The 15,000-nt window shown below is 43.5% G+C and overlaps 1 protein-coding gene across 8 annotated transcripts in view; it reads right to left on the reverse strand.

Annotated features, from left to right (window-relative positions):
* LOC119589991 (voltage-gated potassium channel subunit beta-2-like) overlaps positions 1-15,000 on the reverse strand; it is a 218,188-nt gene that overhangs the window by 202,534 nt on the left and 654 nt on the right. The gene's annotated exons all lie outside the window — the stretch shown is intronic.

Raw genomic sequence — 15,000 nt, forward strand, 5'->3', positions numbered from 1 at the left:
ATTTAAAACTTTTTACTATTTTTTTTCTTTTAAAAATTTGCATTTTTTAAATAAAAATTTTAAAAATTTTTTGTTTGCAAGGGAATTTTCCAAAGTTTAGCTAAAAATGTTTGCCCCAAAGGGTGGGGGGGAAATTTTTCCCTTTTTTAAATAAAACCGTATCCCTTCCTTTTCCCCATGATATGTCAACTCTTGTGATTACTAGGCTTTGTGAAAATGGTTTTTTTTGAAATCCCCAGGGCCTATTCCTCCAATTTTTTATTTCGTGTATTTTTTTATTTTTATTACCCCATATTTAACCTTTTAAACTTCGTTTTCACGCCGGAATTTTTTCTGATGGCTTTTGCAAGCCCTCAGGAAAAGCTTTTTTTTTTAAAAACCCGGGGGGCCTTCGATAAAAAGACATTAGTGCAGAACCCTAACTGTCGAAAGCAAAATAAATCCCAAAGCACTCGGACAGTAGCTACTGGAAAAAAAGGAAAATTTCAGTGTTTCTTTTATAGAGGTATCGTCTTTTTCCCCGCTTTTCCCCTGAAAAGGGAAATCTATGGTAAAACAGGAGGTCCGGGGTGGCAGGGGTTGGGTGAATTTTATGTTATATCCCTGGGTTTTTACCGAAAGTTCGAGCAGTTTTCACCCCACACACGCCACACACCCAACAAACACACCCCAAACACACACACACACACACCCCACACCACCACACACACCACCCCACACACACAAACACCCATTTTCTTTCTTTGGGAAACCAGGGTTTTCAGTCCATAAACTTTTTTTTGGGGGTAAGCACGCCGAAAGCACTACTTTCAATCTTTTTCTTTGTTTAAACTCCGCAATTTTCCTGATAAACTTCATTCCGGTATTCAAAATCGCTATATACTGAAATACACCTATAATTTTTTTAGACAAACATAATTTAAAATGGGAAAAGTAAAAATTTTCCAAAGTTTATAAAAAATTAATTACATAAAAAATATATTGCAAAAAAAAGAAAAAGCTAACAAAAAATGTTAGAATTAATCATGAACTAAATGAATGTTAAAGGGCCCGTGTTAAAAATGAAAACTTTTTTTTTTTTTGTGTCTTAATTTGGGTTTAAGAAAATAGTTCTGTCAATGCTTTTTCGCATTTCTTTTGATAGCTGGAAAAAAATATTAGAAGAAAAGGAAAAGACACCATGTGAAGGTTAAACCCAACACTGCTTCAAAGGGTTGTTACAGGGAACGGTTTTAACAAGCAACGTTAACATGTAGGATGTATTAATGGCAAATTTAAATTTCCCACTTATAAACTTAAAAAGACTTATTCTCGTATTTGTGGGGGGTTTTTCCAGGAGGTAAAACCCCCCAAAACAGTGCAGTATAAATTTTTATCTTGTTTTTATGAAATTTAAAATTGGGGATATATCGACGGGCATGGGTTTTGGCTTAACATGGATCTCTCATTTTTTTCGCTCTGTATTTTTCCCTTTTTTAATATGCCCCTTATATTGTAAAAATTAGTTGATATCTGCATTACTGTCCCTCCTGATAAGAACGATTCCCGAGTCCTCACTGACTCGGCACACAGTCAACAGTACTTCTTAATTCGCTCCTGTGCACATTTAAAACACGCTGGACCAAAAAACCGGTGCCTATTAAAAAGAAAACCTAATTTTGTAATTTGACTTAAAAAAGGCCGGATTCGTTTCGGAAATACCAGACGCAACTAAAAAACACGTTGAACTTTGGGCGCGATGTATAGGTCTAAAACTCATCCCTTATACATTCAAAAATCTTAAACAAACTAATTTTTTTTTTAAACCTAATTGTGGAAAGAAAAAATTTTTTTATTTGAAATAATGATTTTTGTGGTTGGTATTCAGTTTGAAATAAAGGGAAAAACGTTCCTTTTTCTCAAAATTGTTTTAAAAATTCAGTAGGTATGTGTAGGTATTTTTCTCGATATATAAAAAGAGTCATATTTCAGCTCAAAGGGTTGTGATGCAAATTATCTACCACCATGCATGTGCTGTCCTAAGCCACGGGGGCCCCCCCTACACTCTTCTTGACAAACATTGCAAAACCTTCATAAGGGATTCAATTTTAAAGGGTCAATTCTCAAAAACTGTACTTTTTCAGGGTTTTAAAAGGCGTATTATATTTATCTACATCACTTTAAATGCATCTCCCAAACCCCCAACACCCGATAGACTTTGATACATCATCCAACTTTTTTCCCTTTAAAAGCTCACATCTCGGGAACCTGCGAAACTTTCATTTCGTTTTGTATCCCTCTCCCTATGTATTTAAAAATTGAATCATAAAGCGGTCGCTGAAACCGATAAAATTCCAAAAGTCTCTAAGTTATATAACATGGCACTGACTCGGGTGGATAAATGTTTTAAAAATAATTTTGTACCTCTGTGAGATCTGCTACTGAAAAATATCAAAGAAAAGGCTTGTAACTTGTCTTACATGGGTGTCTGGATTCGGACCCATAGAAACCAACTCATTCGGGGGGATACATAAGATGCAAAACTTAAACGAACTATTCTTTCTTTTGAAAAACAAGGGCGCAATATGAAAATCCCTTTTGAAATTTTCCACGCCTTGCGACTTTTAATGGGGGTGGTAAAAACAAGGATGGAGAGAATTTGGGATCTTGTTTTAATTTTATTTGAAGCTTTCCCATGTTTTGCATGAAATTTAAAAAACCCTATGTTGGCTTTATTATTGAAGTAAGAAAATACTTTACCTTTTTTTGTAGAACCACAGAAAATATCAAACAAGTATTATATTCAAGGTTTCAGGATACTACAAAAAGCCCTTTTAAATTTAATTTCTAAAATACTTCTTTTCACGAAAACCCTAGTCAAACTTTTCTATATATTCTCTGTCTGTTCAATTAACTATATTCTTTTCTACAAAAAAATAAATGAAATGAACGCTGTTCTTTGTTTCCGGGGATAAAAAAACTAGCAAAAGCTTAAAACTCAAAAGTATGACATTGGCCAGAAACAAGAGCCTTTTTCAACTTTTCATGCAATTTCACTGATATACAAATTTTATAGCTGCAAATGAATTTTATTCTGATTTTTTGAGACGAAAAAAAATGGGGCAGTACGCACGCCGCACACCACACCAAAAAAAAAAAAAAAACGCGCACGCGCGCGTTGTGGTGTTATATATATTAAAAAATATAAGCATATATGTATTATATATTATATATATATATAAAATTTTATATATATTTTAATTTTTAAAATATATTATATATATCATATATATGTGTGCGAGTAATTTTATTACACTATATCATACATGTATATAATTAAAATGTATATGTTTATTCCTTGGCCGTTCCTTTGGGAAAGTTCGTATATTTTACCAGTCTTTATTTTGGGGCTTAATACTGCCATTTTTATACAAAGGTTTTGGGGTACCGTAGGGAAAGGAGAACGTAAGAAAATGCACACATACATATACAATACATATACATATATATATATATATATATTATTATATATAATATATTATATATAATATACATTATATGTATGTGTGTGTGGGGGTGTTGTGGTTGTGGTGTGTGTGTTGTGTGTGTGGTGTGGAACAAATGGAAGTTAAGGAAAAAATAACTACATTGCGTTCCCTTTTTTTTTTTTTTGGGCTCAGGTTTTCCAGCAAAGAATAAAAAATTGTCCGACGGCAATCTGGTTCGAGGGTTCGAGTCCCCGGGCCGGCGCGTTTTTCATTGGGCATTGCCTACCTACCCTGGGGGGCCAAGCCCCCATCGTGTGGTCCCAACCCCGGGATAAATGGGAAGAATGATTCCCTTTAAAAGGTACACCGGCACCCCGGGAAAAAAACGGGACCCTCCCAGTACCACCCCAAAGAGCATCACAACTAAAAACTAGAATTATATCATGCTGTGACCCCGGCGCTCAAAAATGAACTACCGTAAAAAAAAAAAAAAAATTATTATGTGTGTATATATTGTGTGTTTGTGTGTGTGTATTTTATATATTAATATTAAAATTTTATATTTTTATAATAAAAATTATAATATATATTTATATTGTTGTATATATTATTATAAATTCAGTTTGAATTTTACAGGGGAACTAAAATTTCAGGTTGGTTGTAAAATCCCGACGTTTGCTTCTGCCCGGATCCTCCTATGAAAACCGCAGTTGAAAATTTTCGTTTTTTTTCTGTCACCTTCCTTTTTTGGGGCCCTTCTCAGTGCAAAACCCGTCCACCTTCAGTTTTTTAAAGCCGTTGTTTAAAAAAGATGAAACTGATATGGTAATAAAGATTTTTAAACATAAAAAGGAAAATTAAAACAAAACAAAAAAATACCAAATCGAAATCCCACGCAACTGTTCCCCTCGAGGGCGAGTTTTTAAAGGAAAATTAAAAGCTTCCCCCTTTATTTTTCTGGTTTTCTAATATATATTGCCGTGCGGTAATACTAAGCTTTTTTAAAAAAATTTCTGCGAAATACCCAAAAGGACTGTGAAAATCCCCCAAAAGTAAGTAGATGTTTATATTCTAAACCTTCTATGTGTATGTTGTTCAAAGCCTATTATGTAACCGATAAGAAGTTTCCGATATTTTTATAAATGTTTTGAAATGTTTACAAAACCACGGACTCTTTAAAAATTTTTTGACCGCAAAAATACAATTAAATTTTCCAAATTTGGCTGATAAATTGCTTGTGGTTTTGTGTGCACTTTTATTGCTTTCCAATTTTTTTATTTCCAACAGGCTGAAAGGCTACTTATGGAAAGCTCATGGAAGAAGTTAATACATTATTCTGAGAAGAAACATGAAAGAAAGTTTTCAATGCTTTATTTCTCAGTATAAAAACGACCAACCTATTATCTCTTTCGGCGTGGGTAATTGCGACGAAATGATTAGGATTTATAGATTTTCTTTTGCCCCAGTTTTAATGAAAAAAATATTTTCATATGTACAGTAAAAACGACCAGCAACAAAAAATTTAAATTTACGCAAATTTTTCTCTCTCTCTTCCCTCTCCTCCCTCTCTTCTCCTCCCTCCTCTCTTCTTTTCCCCTCTCTCTCTTCTCTCCCCTCTCTCTCTCTCTCCTCCCCTTTCTCTCCCCCTCTCGCTCCTTCCTCTTTTCTCTTTTTCTCTTCTCTCTCCTCTCTCCTCTCTCTCTCTCTCCTTCCTATTATTATATTAATTTATTATATATATATATATATATAAATAACATATTTTACATTATATATATTATATATATATATATATTAATTGTATATGTATATATTATTAAAATATAATATATAAAATTTTTTTATTTTATATATATTAAATATATAATGTGTATATATATGTATACTATACATATATAATATATAATATTACATATCATATATATTTATATATTATATATAATATTATATATATATATTGTTATCTATATCTATTATTTTCTATCTATCTATCTATCTATCTATCTACATATATATAATTTATATATATTAATATATAATTATTAAAATTATACTATATATATATATATTAATATATATATAATATTATATAATATTCAAAATACATATATAATATAACATATATATATATATATATATATATAAATATTAATAATATATTTATATATTAAAATATATTATTAATGGGTAAAAACTTTTTTTATTCACTTTTTTATTATTTATAACATGCACACACCCACCACCCCACACACACACACACCCCACACACACACACACCACCACACACACAACCCACATTTATTATGGGCGGGAATATGGTGTGTGTGTGTGTGGTGTGTGTGGTGTGTGTGTGTGTGTGTTGTGTGTGTGGTGTGTGTGTGTGTGTGGTGTTTTGTGTGTGTGTGTGTGTAAAATTTTACTAGATCATGCAAGAGAGACAGACTTTCAGGTGAAAATGTCATTAATATATTAGCGCAACTCATTAGTCTTCCAAGATGATATACGCCGAACTGTAAACATTATATATCCTAACAAATTCATCGACAATGAAAGCAGTGTCTAAACGATCCCTAACTCTCCGCTATTGCCTCTTCAACTTCCCTGCCAGTAAGCTCAAAACTGTTTTGTTTTCTCGAAAAAAATTTTACATCAAAAAACTCTATGCAACATCTCAGATCCCGGGGGTTTCCCCAACGCTCGCATTGATTCACAACGATCAGCCCTCTAATCTTTTTACCTTTTATACGAAAAATTTTCCACTCCACCAAAGGAGACCGTCTCGTAAAGTGGTGGGAAATTCAGTTTGTATTTAAAATTCAACTCGGGGCTATTATTCTTCAAATTCAAAAGCTTTTTGGACCTTTATCTTCTTGATTTATTTTAAAAGGGTTTGGGCACAACGTATGTTTGTCAGTAAAGCTCACTTGCAGAAAATTTAATGTTCTGAAGGCAATTTAAGATACACCGCTCTTCACCACTACAACTTTAAAAACCCACTTTTAAAGATGTATTCAAATAAAAATCCAGTACACCCCAACCCGGGGAGTATCGTGCTTCGTTCGTCACATCTTTAAAATTTCCCTTGGCCTACACCCCGAGGTTTCTAAAGGGGGTGCCTTGCATCTTTTACAGGCCATTAGTTTTTTAAAAAAAAAAAAAAAAAAAAAAAAAAAAAGTTGTCGCGACATTTTTTTTAAGGGTAGTTGAAAAAGTCCCCGGGGGCCCCGAGTGGTTAAAGCGTCGGATCAGACTGGCACGACGGCAGTCTGAGTTCGGGGGTTCATCCCGGCCGGCGCGTTTTTCCCCTTTTGGGCAAAAACTTCCCCTCGTTGCCTACCTGCCGCTGGTGGGCAAGCCAGCCCAATCGTGACGGTCCCGAACGGGGAAAATAATATAGTGACCGAAAAAAACCCGGGGGGAAAGGCAACGGCAAACCACCGCTCTAATTCCCCAAAAAAATCATGGAAAATCCATGATCGCACGCCTTGTAGGACAGGCACTTGAAAAAAGAAACATGGTTCTCCAGTTTTGTTTTTTTCGAAAATATAGTTACTTGTATCTAGATGTATCCTGGGTTGGTGCTTCATGCGCAAGGTGATATAAATGAGGTGTGGTAGCCTAGATAGTTTAAAGTGCTTGCTCCTTCTCGCTTCGCTGCCACCATTGGCTGCCAGTGAAAAAAAAGGAGCATCTCTGCAAAGTTTTACCCTGCCATTCACACCCTCCCCATCATCGAGACTTCTGCAGTGTCTCCTCGTGGCCACATTTTGGTAACTGCGGTCCCGGCTAAACTGTGGGGGATCTGGGAACAGCGAGGCCCCACTATGCCTACTGGCGTATGGACCCCCCTGTGGGGGGTCTGTCTCTCCTCCCACAAAGAAAGGCGGGCTGGGTCCCTTTGGGAGGGCAAATTCGGGCGCAGGAGGGGAAAGAGAGTTACTTGTCCCATCTCATTTGGGCATGCACCAACCCACCTGAATTTTGGGGGGAAAAACCCCTTGGGAACCACGGGTGGACGGGGAGACCCCAGCCTGCCGACCCCGTTTATTTGGGGCAGCTCGGCGGGAGGGGCAGAGGTTCGGCACCTGGGTACCCCCCAAAGACTTAACCTCAGAAGCTTTCCGGTAGGCGCTTGGAACATCTGGCCCCTTTCAGCGGATGAGCGGTTACCTCTGCATCAAGGGAATTGGACGATTGGGAGTTGCGGGGCTCCCCTCTCGGAGGTAAAAGACCTGGCGCAGCATGTCATATGGGTGGGTACACACCCGGGTTGGGCCGCGTGAGGGTTACCACCTCGGTGTAGCCTAGCCATCTCCATCGATTTCACCCCTCGGTAGTTGGGGGACACTGGTTGATGATTTTATTAGGCTTTGAGACTGAAGCATCCTTTTGGCTTCATGTCGTTATTTTTGGGATTGCCCCTAATAGTTTGCAAACTCGATGTGAAAGAGGCTTCCGCCAAACCTCATCTGGGGTAATAATTCCCCCGGGAGATATTTGCATTTTTCGGCACTTCCTTGGGGTATCCACTGTACTGAGCTGGCTATGAGAAGTCTTCGGCACCCATGCTCGGGGCTGATCCCACGCGGAAAACCTCCTTCCCCGGACTTTATAGTCCCAAGAAAGAGGGTCTCTGGCTTCTATACCACGCTCCAACCCCTCGTGGACTTGGTACAGCGTACGGTTACAGTGGCCAAGGGGATCAAATACATTTTTGTTAGCATGCGATGGAGGATCCACAGAACTGTAGAGTTTTCCAAATGCCAAGTTCTGTGGTACTGACCATGGCTGGTTGTGGGTACCCTACGGTCCACTTCAAAAATCCTCATACCTCCAGTGCCACTCTAATCATTTCACTTGGGCAGACTGAGGGGGGAGAGTGCCGTGGGTTCACCATGGTAGTCTCTGACCGATTCACAGAACTTGAAACCTGTAACCCACTGTTTGGTGAGAGTTTTTCAAGTGCGAAAAATTTGAAGCACCCCAAAAGGGCCTTTGGGTACGCCCGAGGGCAAGCAGAATTCCATCTCCCTGGAGCTTAAAAGGGCCATGATGCGTATCCATGGCTCGGCTGAATGGAATCAGGGCTCATGTTTCTCTTTGGTGTGTGGGCTTGGACACTCTTAGAAGGGACAAAGGGAACATTACAGGGAACTTGCTGAGAGGTTGAAAACCCTTTCTTGGTAAACGACCTGCCACCAACTCTGAGAAAAGCTGCAGTCCGTCAGTGGTGGACAGATCATCTCAGATCATGTTGGGGGGTTTGTGAACGTTGGGGTGTGTATTTTGAGCAGTTGTCTAGGTAGAAACCCCCAAATGTTACTTAGATGCAAACATGTCACAATACCCTTTCCCACCCCCCCATCAGCAAGGAACCTCCAACCCTAAAAGATTTAGGAGGAATTTCCAGCTGAGAGTGGGAAAGCTGTAGGCAATTTTTATATCTCTGCTGCTTCTAAAAGGGTGCCCTCGGCAGTTGGTACCATTCCCCCTGACCTGCGAGGGGCGTGGTCCCCTCTTAAAGGGGGAAAGGGGAAAGTTGAGACGAGTAAATACCATGCCATTACACTGCTCCTTTTTAAAAGGACTGCAACCCCTACTAAACATCAGAGACCTGAGCTCTGGATTTATCCTGGGAAGTCCAATAGATGAAAACTAGTGCTTCAAATAATTTTTGGAATCCGTCGTGATTTTTTCCTGGTTGCTTGCAGCCTACTCGACCCAAAAAGGTACTTGGTCGGTGCATCGGAAACACTATGGGGGATCCCGAGACTCAGGGGAATTCCGAGCAGATTTTGCCCTTTTAGCAACCTTATACCCGTACAGAAATTGCTGTAAAATGTGGGGTCTGTCAAACTTCTTCCCTGTTATTTCCGGGGGGAGGGAAGGGGTGTGTCCCCGCACCAAAACTTTTTAAAACCTGTAAAGGCTGACAATGGGCAAGTACAGCCAAAGTCATGTGGGAAAAACACTGGGAATATGAGGTCTCAGACCTTGCTTTCCGAGATGTTTTATCCTATCTGACTCCCTGGTTCCTGTGGCGGTTCTTGATGCATTTAGCAAAGAGGCGAAGCCCCTTTGGCCCAAGGGCTTCTGGACCAAGACCAGTTCAGGGCTTTTGGGGGCCTGTTAGGGGAACCCTTTTAGGGGTCCTACTTGCGGTGGGATGTTGACGTCCAGAAAATTTTCATACCCTTTGGGAGCATGTCTATCTCTGGGGTGTCAGACCAAGAAGTCATGACGGATTTTCTGGCAACAGGAGCCAGAACTTGTCAAAAAGAGCATTTGAGAAAGTCGGGACCTTGCAGAAGGCCAAACTCGTGTCTTTAAGGGCCTTATACTACCAGTTTTTTCTCAGGAACGAAAAAACCCGGACGCTACCAGTGCCCTTGGGGTCTGTCTTGATGCCTTTTGTACCAAGTCCCCCCTCCGCTGGGGCTGGGGGTTTCAGTTTTCGGGCCACGTTCTGACGGTTGCATCGTGAGACTGGCGGGGCCTGTTACTTTCATAATCCGGGATCGCAAATTCGGCTAAAAAGGGCACCTACTCGTTTCCCTTGGATGATCCGCCCACATTTTTCTCTTTGCGAACAAACCCCGGGTAAAAACCTGTGGGACGACCCAGGGGTCATGGGTTGGGTACTCGATGAGACCTGTCGTGAGGAATTTGGGGATGGGCCGACGGCCTCCTGGAGACAAAGCCCTGAGGAACCCTTGGGTTGGGGGAAAAAAAAAAATGGTTTTGGGTGCGGCTATGCGCCCACTCGGGGTTAGCCCCTTGTGATGTGATAATGTATCAAGCTAGAAGATAGATGTTAGTGCCCCGCGCGCGCGTTGTGTGTGTTGTGGGATTTATATATGTGTATTATATTATATATATATTATTTATATATATATTATATATTAAATTTTATAATTATAACACCACCACCAGTTTCATTTGTAAACACATCAAAAATTGAATGATCTTCAAAAAGTGCAACAGAATGGGTACATCGGAAAATGAGATTGGGTAGAAATCCAAATTTTGCTCATATAATTATCTAATGCTTATGCTTTATCCTTTGACTTCGCAAGACAGTGCTTAGCATCTTTCTATAACTGCTGATCCCCACCTAAAATGAGGTAAAAGCATTTCTGTGTTGGGTTTTTAAAACGCTTTGCTATCAACAAAACCCAAACCCAAATTTTGATATACCCTTTAAATAATTATACACATAATCAAAGGGGGAGAACAAATTTTATGCACATGCAAAAGCCTTTGCGACAAACTGGGACAGTAACAGAGTACAGACGGCCCAAACGTATTTTTGTTTTTTTTAGTATTGCATATCTTTGCCAATTATCGAATTCATGCCGACTAGAAAAAGTCTTCCTCTTCGTGCTAAAATTTACAAAACCTAAAAGTGCGAATGTTAGAATATTAAAAAAACGAAAAAAATTAAAAAAACACATCATTCTTTTTCCTTTTTTCCTTGTTCTATCTCCTTTCCCTTTTCTTCTCCCCCTTTTTCTTTTCCCCTCTCCCTCTCTCTTTTCTCTTTCTCTCTCTCCTCTCCCTCCCCCCTCTCTCTCTCTCTCTCTCTCTCCCCTCTCTCTCTCTTATTTATCTACACCCTCTCTATTTCTCCTCTTTCTCTCCCGGGGCTCCCTCCCCCCCTTCCTACCTCCTCTCCTTCTCTTCCTCTCTCCTCCCCTTTCCCCTCTCCTCTCTCCTCCCCCCCCCCCCCTCTCTCTCTCTCTCTTTCTCTCTCTCACTCTTTCCTCTCACTTCTCCCCTCTCCTCCTCTCTCCTCTCTTCTCTCTCCCTTCCCCTCTCTCTCTCCTTCCCTCTCTCTCTCCTTTCCCCCTCCTCTCCTTCCCCCTCTCTCTCTCTCTCCTCTCTCTCTCTCTCCTCTCTCTCTCACTCTCTCCTCTCCTCTCTCTCATTCTCTCTTCCTCCTCTTCTCTCTTCCTCTCCCCCTCCTCCTCCTCTCTCCTCTCCCCTCTCTCTCTCCTCTCCCCTCTCTCTCCCTCTCTCTCTCCCCTCTCTCTCTCTCTCTCTCTCCCTCTCTCTCTCTTTTCTCCCCTCTCCTCCCCCTCTCTCTCCCTTCCTTTTTCTCTTCCTCTTCTCTCTCCTCTCTCTAATCCCCTCTCTCTCTCCTCTCTCTTCTCTCTCTTCTCTCTCTTCTCTCTCTCCTCTCCTCCTCTCTCTCTCCTCTTCCCCCTCTCTTTCCCCTCTTCTCTCTCTCTCCTCTCTCCCTCTTCTCCCTCTCTCTTCTCTCCTCTCTCTCCTCTCCTCTCTCCCCCCTCCCCCTCCCCTCTCCCCCTCTCTCCCCCCCTCTCTCTCCTCTCCCTCTCTCTCTCCCTCCCCCCTCTTCCTCCCCTCCTCCTCTCCCTCTCTCTCCTCTCCTCCCCTCCTCCTCTCCTCTCTCTCCGCTCCCCTTTTCTCCTTCCTCTCCCCCTCCCTCTCCTCTCCCCCTCCCCCCCCTCTCCCCTCTTTCCCCTCTCCCCTTTCTTTTTTTTTTTTTTTTTTTTTTTTTTTTTTCCCCCCCCCCCCCCCCCCCCCCCCCCCCCCCCCCCCCTTCTCTCTCTCTCTCCTCTCCTTCCTCTCTCTCTCGTTTTCTCTCTCCCCCCTTTCTCCTCTTCCCCCTCCCCTTTTCTCTCTCTCTCTCTCCTCTTCTCTCTCTCTCTCCCTCCCCTCTTCTCTCTCTCCTTCCTCCCCCCTCTCTCTCTCTTCTCTTCCCCTCTTCCCTCCTCTCTCTCTCTCTCCTTTTCTCCCCCTCTCCTCTCTCCCCCCTCCCCCTTCCTCTCTCCTCCTCTCCTTCCCTTCCTCTCTCTCCCTCCTCTCTCCTCTCTCTCTCTCTCCTCTCCCCCTCCCCTCTCTCTCTCCCCTTCTCTCCTCCTCTCCCTCCCTCTCTCCTCTCCATCTCTCTCCTCTCTCTCTTCCTCTCTCTCTCTCCTCCCCTCCTCTCTCTCCTCGCTCTCTCTTTTTTTCCTTCTCTCCCCCTCTTTTCTCTCTCTCTCCCCTCTCTCCCCCTCCTCTCCTCCCCCTCCCTCTCCCCTCTCTTCCCTTTCCCTCTCTCCTCTTTCCTTTCTTCTCCTCTCTCCCTCCCTCTTCTCTCCCCCCTCTTCCTTCCCCCTCCTTCTCTCCTCTCCCCTTTCCTCTCTCTCTCCTCCCCCTTTTTCTCCCTCTCTCTCTTCTTCCCTCCTTTTCTCCTCCCCCTCTCTCTCTCTCCTCTCCCCCCCTCTCTCTCCCCCTCTCCTCCTCCCTCCCCTCCCCCTCCCCCTCTTCTCTCTCTCCTCTCCCTCTCCCCCCTCTCTCCCCCTCCCCCTCCTCTTCTCTCCTCTCCCCCCTTCTCTCCCCCTCTCTCTCTCTCTCTCTCCTATTTCTCTCTCTCTTTTCCCTCTCTCTCTCTCTCTTTTTTCCCTCTCTCTCTCTCCTTTCTCTCTCCCCCCCCCCCCCCCCCCCCCCCCCCCCCCCCCCCCCCTTTCCCCCCTTTTTTCCCCTTCTCCCCTTTTCTCTCTCTCCCCCCTCTCTTTCCCTCCTTTCTCTCCTCTCCCTCTCCTTCTCCTCCTCTCTCTCTCTCCCCCTCTCTCTCTCTCTCTCCTTCTCTTCCCTCTTTCCCCTCTTTTCTCCTCTCCCCCTCTCTCTCCTTCTCTCTCTCTTTCTCTCCCTTCTCTCTCTCCTCCCTCCTCTTCCCCTCTCTCTTTCCCTTTCCTCCTCCCTCCCTCCCCCCCCCCCCCTCCCTCTCTCCCTCTCTCCTCCCCCCCCTCTCATTCTCTTTTCTCTTTTCCCCTTTTTTCTCTCTCTCCCTTCCTTCTTCTCCTTTTTCTCCCCTTCTCCTCCTCTTTTTCTCTCTCCTCTTCTCTCTCTTTTCCTCTCTCTCTCTCTTTTCCTCCCTTCCTTCCCTCCTTCCTCTCCCCTCTCTTTTCTTCTCTCTCTCCTCTCTTCTCTCTCCTTTCTCTCTTTTTTCTCCTCTCTCCCCTCTTTTCTCTCTCTCCCCCCTCTTTTCCCCCTTTCCCCCTCTCTCCTCCTCTCTCTTTTCCCCTTTCTCTCTCTCCCCCTTTTTTTCTCTCTCTCCTTCCTCTCATCCTTTTCTCTCTTCTCTCTTTCCTCCCCTCACTTCTTTCCCTCTCCTCCTTTTCTCTCTCTCCCCTCCCCTCTCTCTCTCTCTCCCCCTCCCTCTCTTTTCCCCCCCTCTCTCCCCCCTCTCTCCTCTCCCTCTTCCCCCTCTCTTTTCTCTCCCTCCCCACTCTCCCCCTCTCTTCTCTTCCCCCCACTCTCTCCCCCTTCTCTCTCTCTCCTTTCTTCTCTCTCTCCTCCTTTCCCCCCTCTCCTCTCCCCCTCTCCCCCTCTCCTTTTTCCCTCCTCTCCCCCTCTCCTTTCTCTCTCCTCTCCCCCCTCTCTCCTCCTCTCTCCCCCCCTCCCTCCCTCCCCCCCTCCCCCCTCTCTCCTCCTTTCTTTTTTCCTCCCTCCCTTCTCTCCCCCCTTTCCCTCCCCCCCCTCCTCTCTCTTCCCCCCCCCCCTTTCCCCCCCCCCCCTTCTTCTCTTTCCCCCCTCCCTCTCTTTTCCCTTTCCCCTCCCTCCCCTTTCCCTCTCCCTCCTCTCCTCCCTCTCCTCCCCCTTCCTCTCCTCTCCCCCCCCCTCTCTCCTCTCTCTCTATCTATAAACACACCACACACACACGTGGTGTGTGTGTGTGTGTGTGTGTGTTGTTGTGTTGTGTGTGTGTGTGTGTTGTGTGGTGTTTGTTGTGTGTGTGTGTGTTGTGCGGTGTGTGTTTTGTGTGTGGTGGTGTGTGTGGGTGTGTGTGGTGTGTGGTGTGTGTGTGTGTGGTGTGTGTGGGTTGTGTGTGGTGTCTTTCCTTTTTCTTTTAGTGGGGGTAATGTCCCTATAAAATAAGAAGGGAAATGGGGTTCAGCAAAAAGCTTAGCGCGCGCAAGGAGACGAGAGCCAAGTACAGGTAACTACTGCGTGTGAAACTATTTTTCTGGGCGAGGCGTTGGCAAAGACAGCTTGGCACCAGCACGAGACTCGGCCGTGTAACTGCTTTACTGCCGTCCCTCACGCTGCCTTTGCCCACGACGCGACCGCTCGCTTATGGCCATCGCTCCTCTCTCGGGAAGGCGCAAGATCTCTGATGCCGCTTCTCGCGAGAGGAAAATTCACCAGGGAACGTCTGGCATCCTCAGCTCATCACACACGTCATCGAACTCGTTCTGAAGCTAACGTATGGATAGACTTAAAATATGAATAAAAAAATAATATCGTGTACAAAAAAATTTATTGGGATAATAAAGAACTGACATCTGTTGCTCCTTCTGTGTGTGTGCGTGTGTGTGTCGTGCGTTTTGTGTGTGTTGTGTGTGGTTGGTGTGTGTGGTGGGGTTTTGTGGTGTGTGTTTTGTGTGTGTGTTGTGTGTGTGTGTGTGTATTGTGTAGGTGTGTGTGTATGTGTGTGTGTGTGTGTGTGGTTGTGTGTGTGTGTGTGTGGGGTGGTGTGTGTGGTGGTGTGTGTTCGTGCGTGTGCGTGTGCGTGTGCTGTGTTTAT

The sequence above is a fragment of the Penaeus monodon genome, chromosome 26 (genome assembly GCF_015228065.2).
Source record: "Penaeus monodon isolate SGIC_2016 chromosome 26, NSTDA_Pmon_1, whole genome shotgun sequence".
Lineage (NCBI taxonomy): Eukaryota > Metazoa > Arthropoda > Malacostraca > Decapoda > Penaeidae > Penaeus > Penaeus monodon.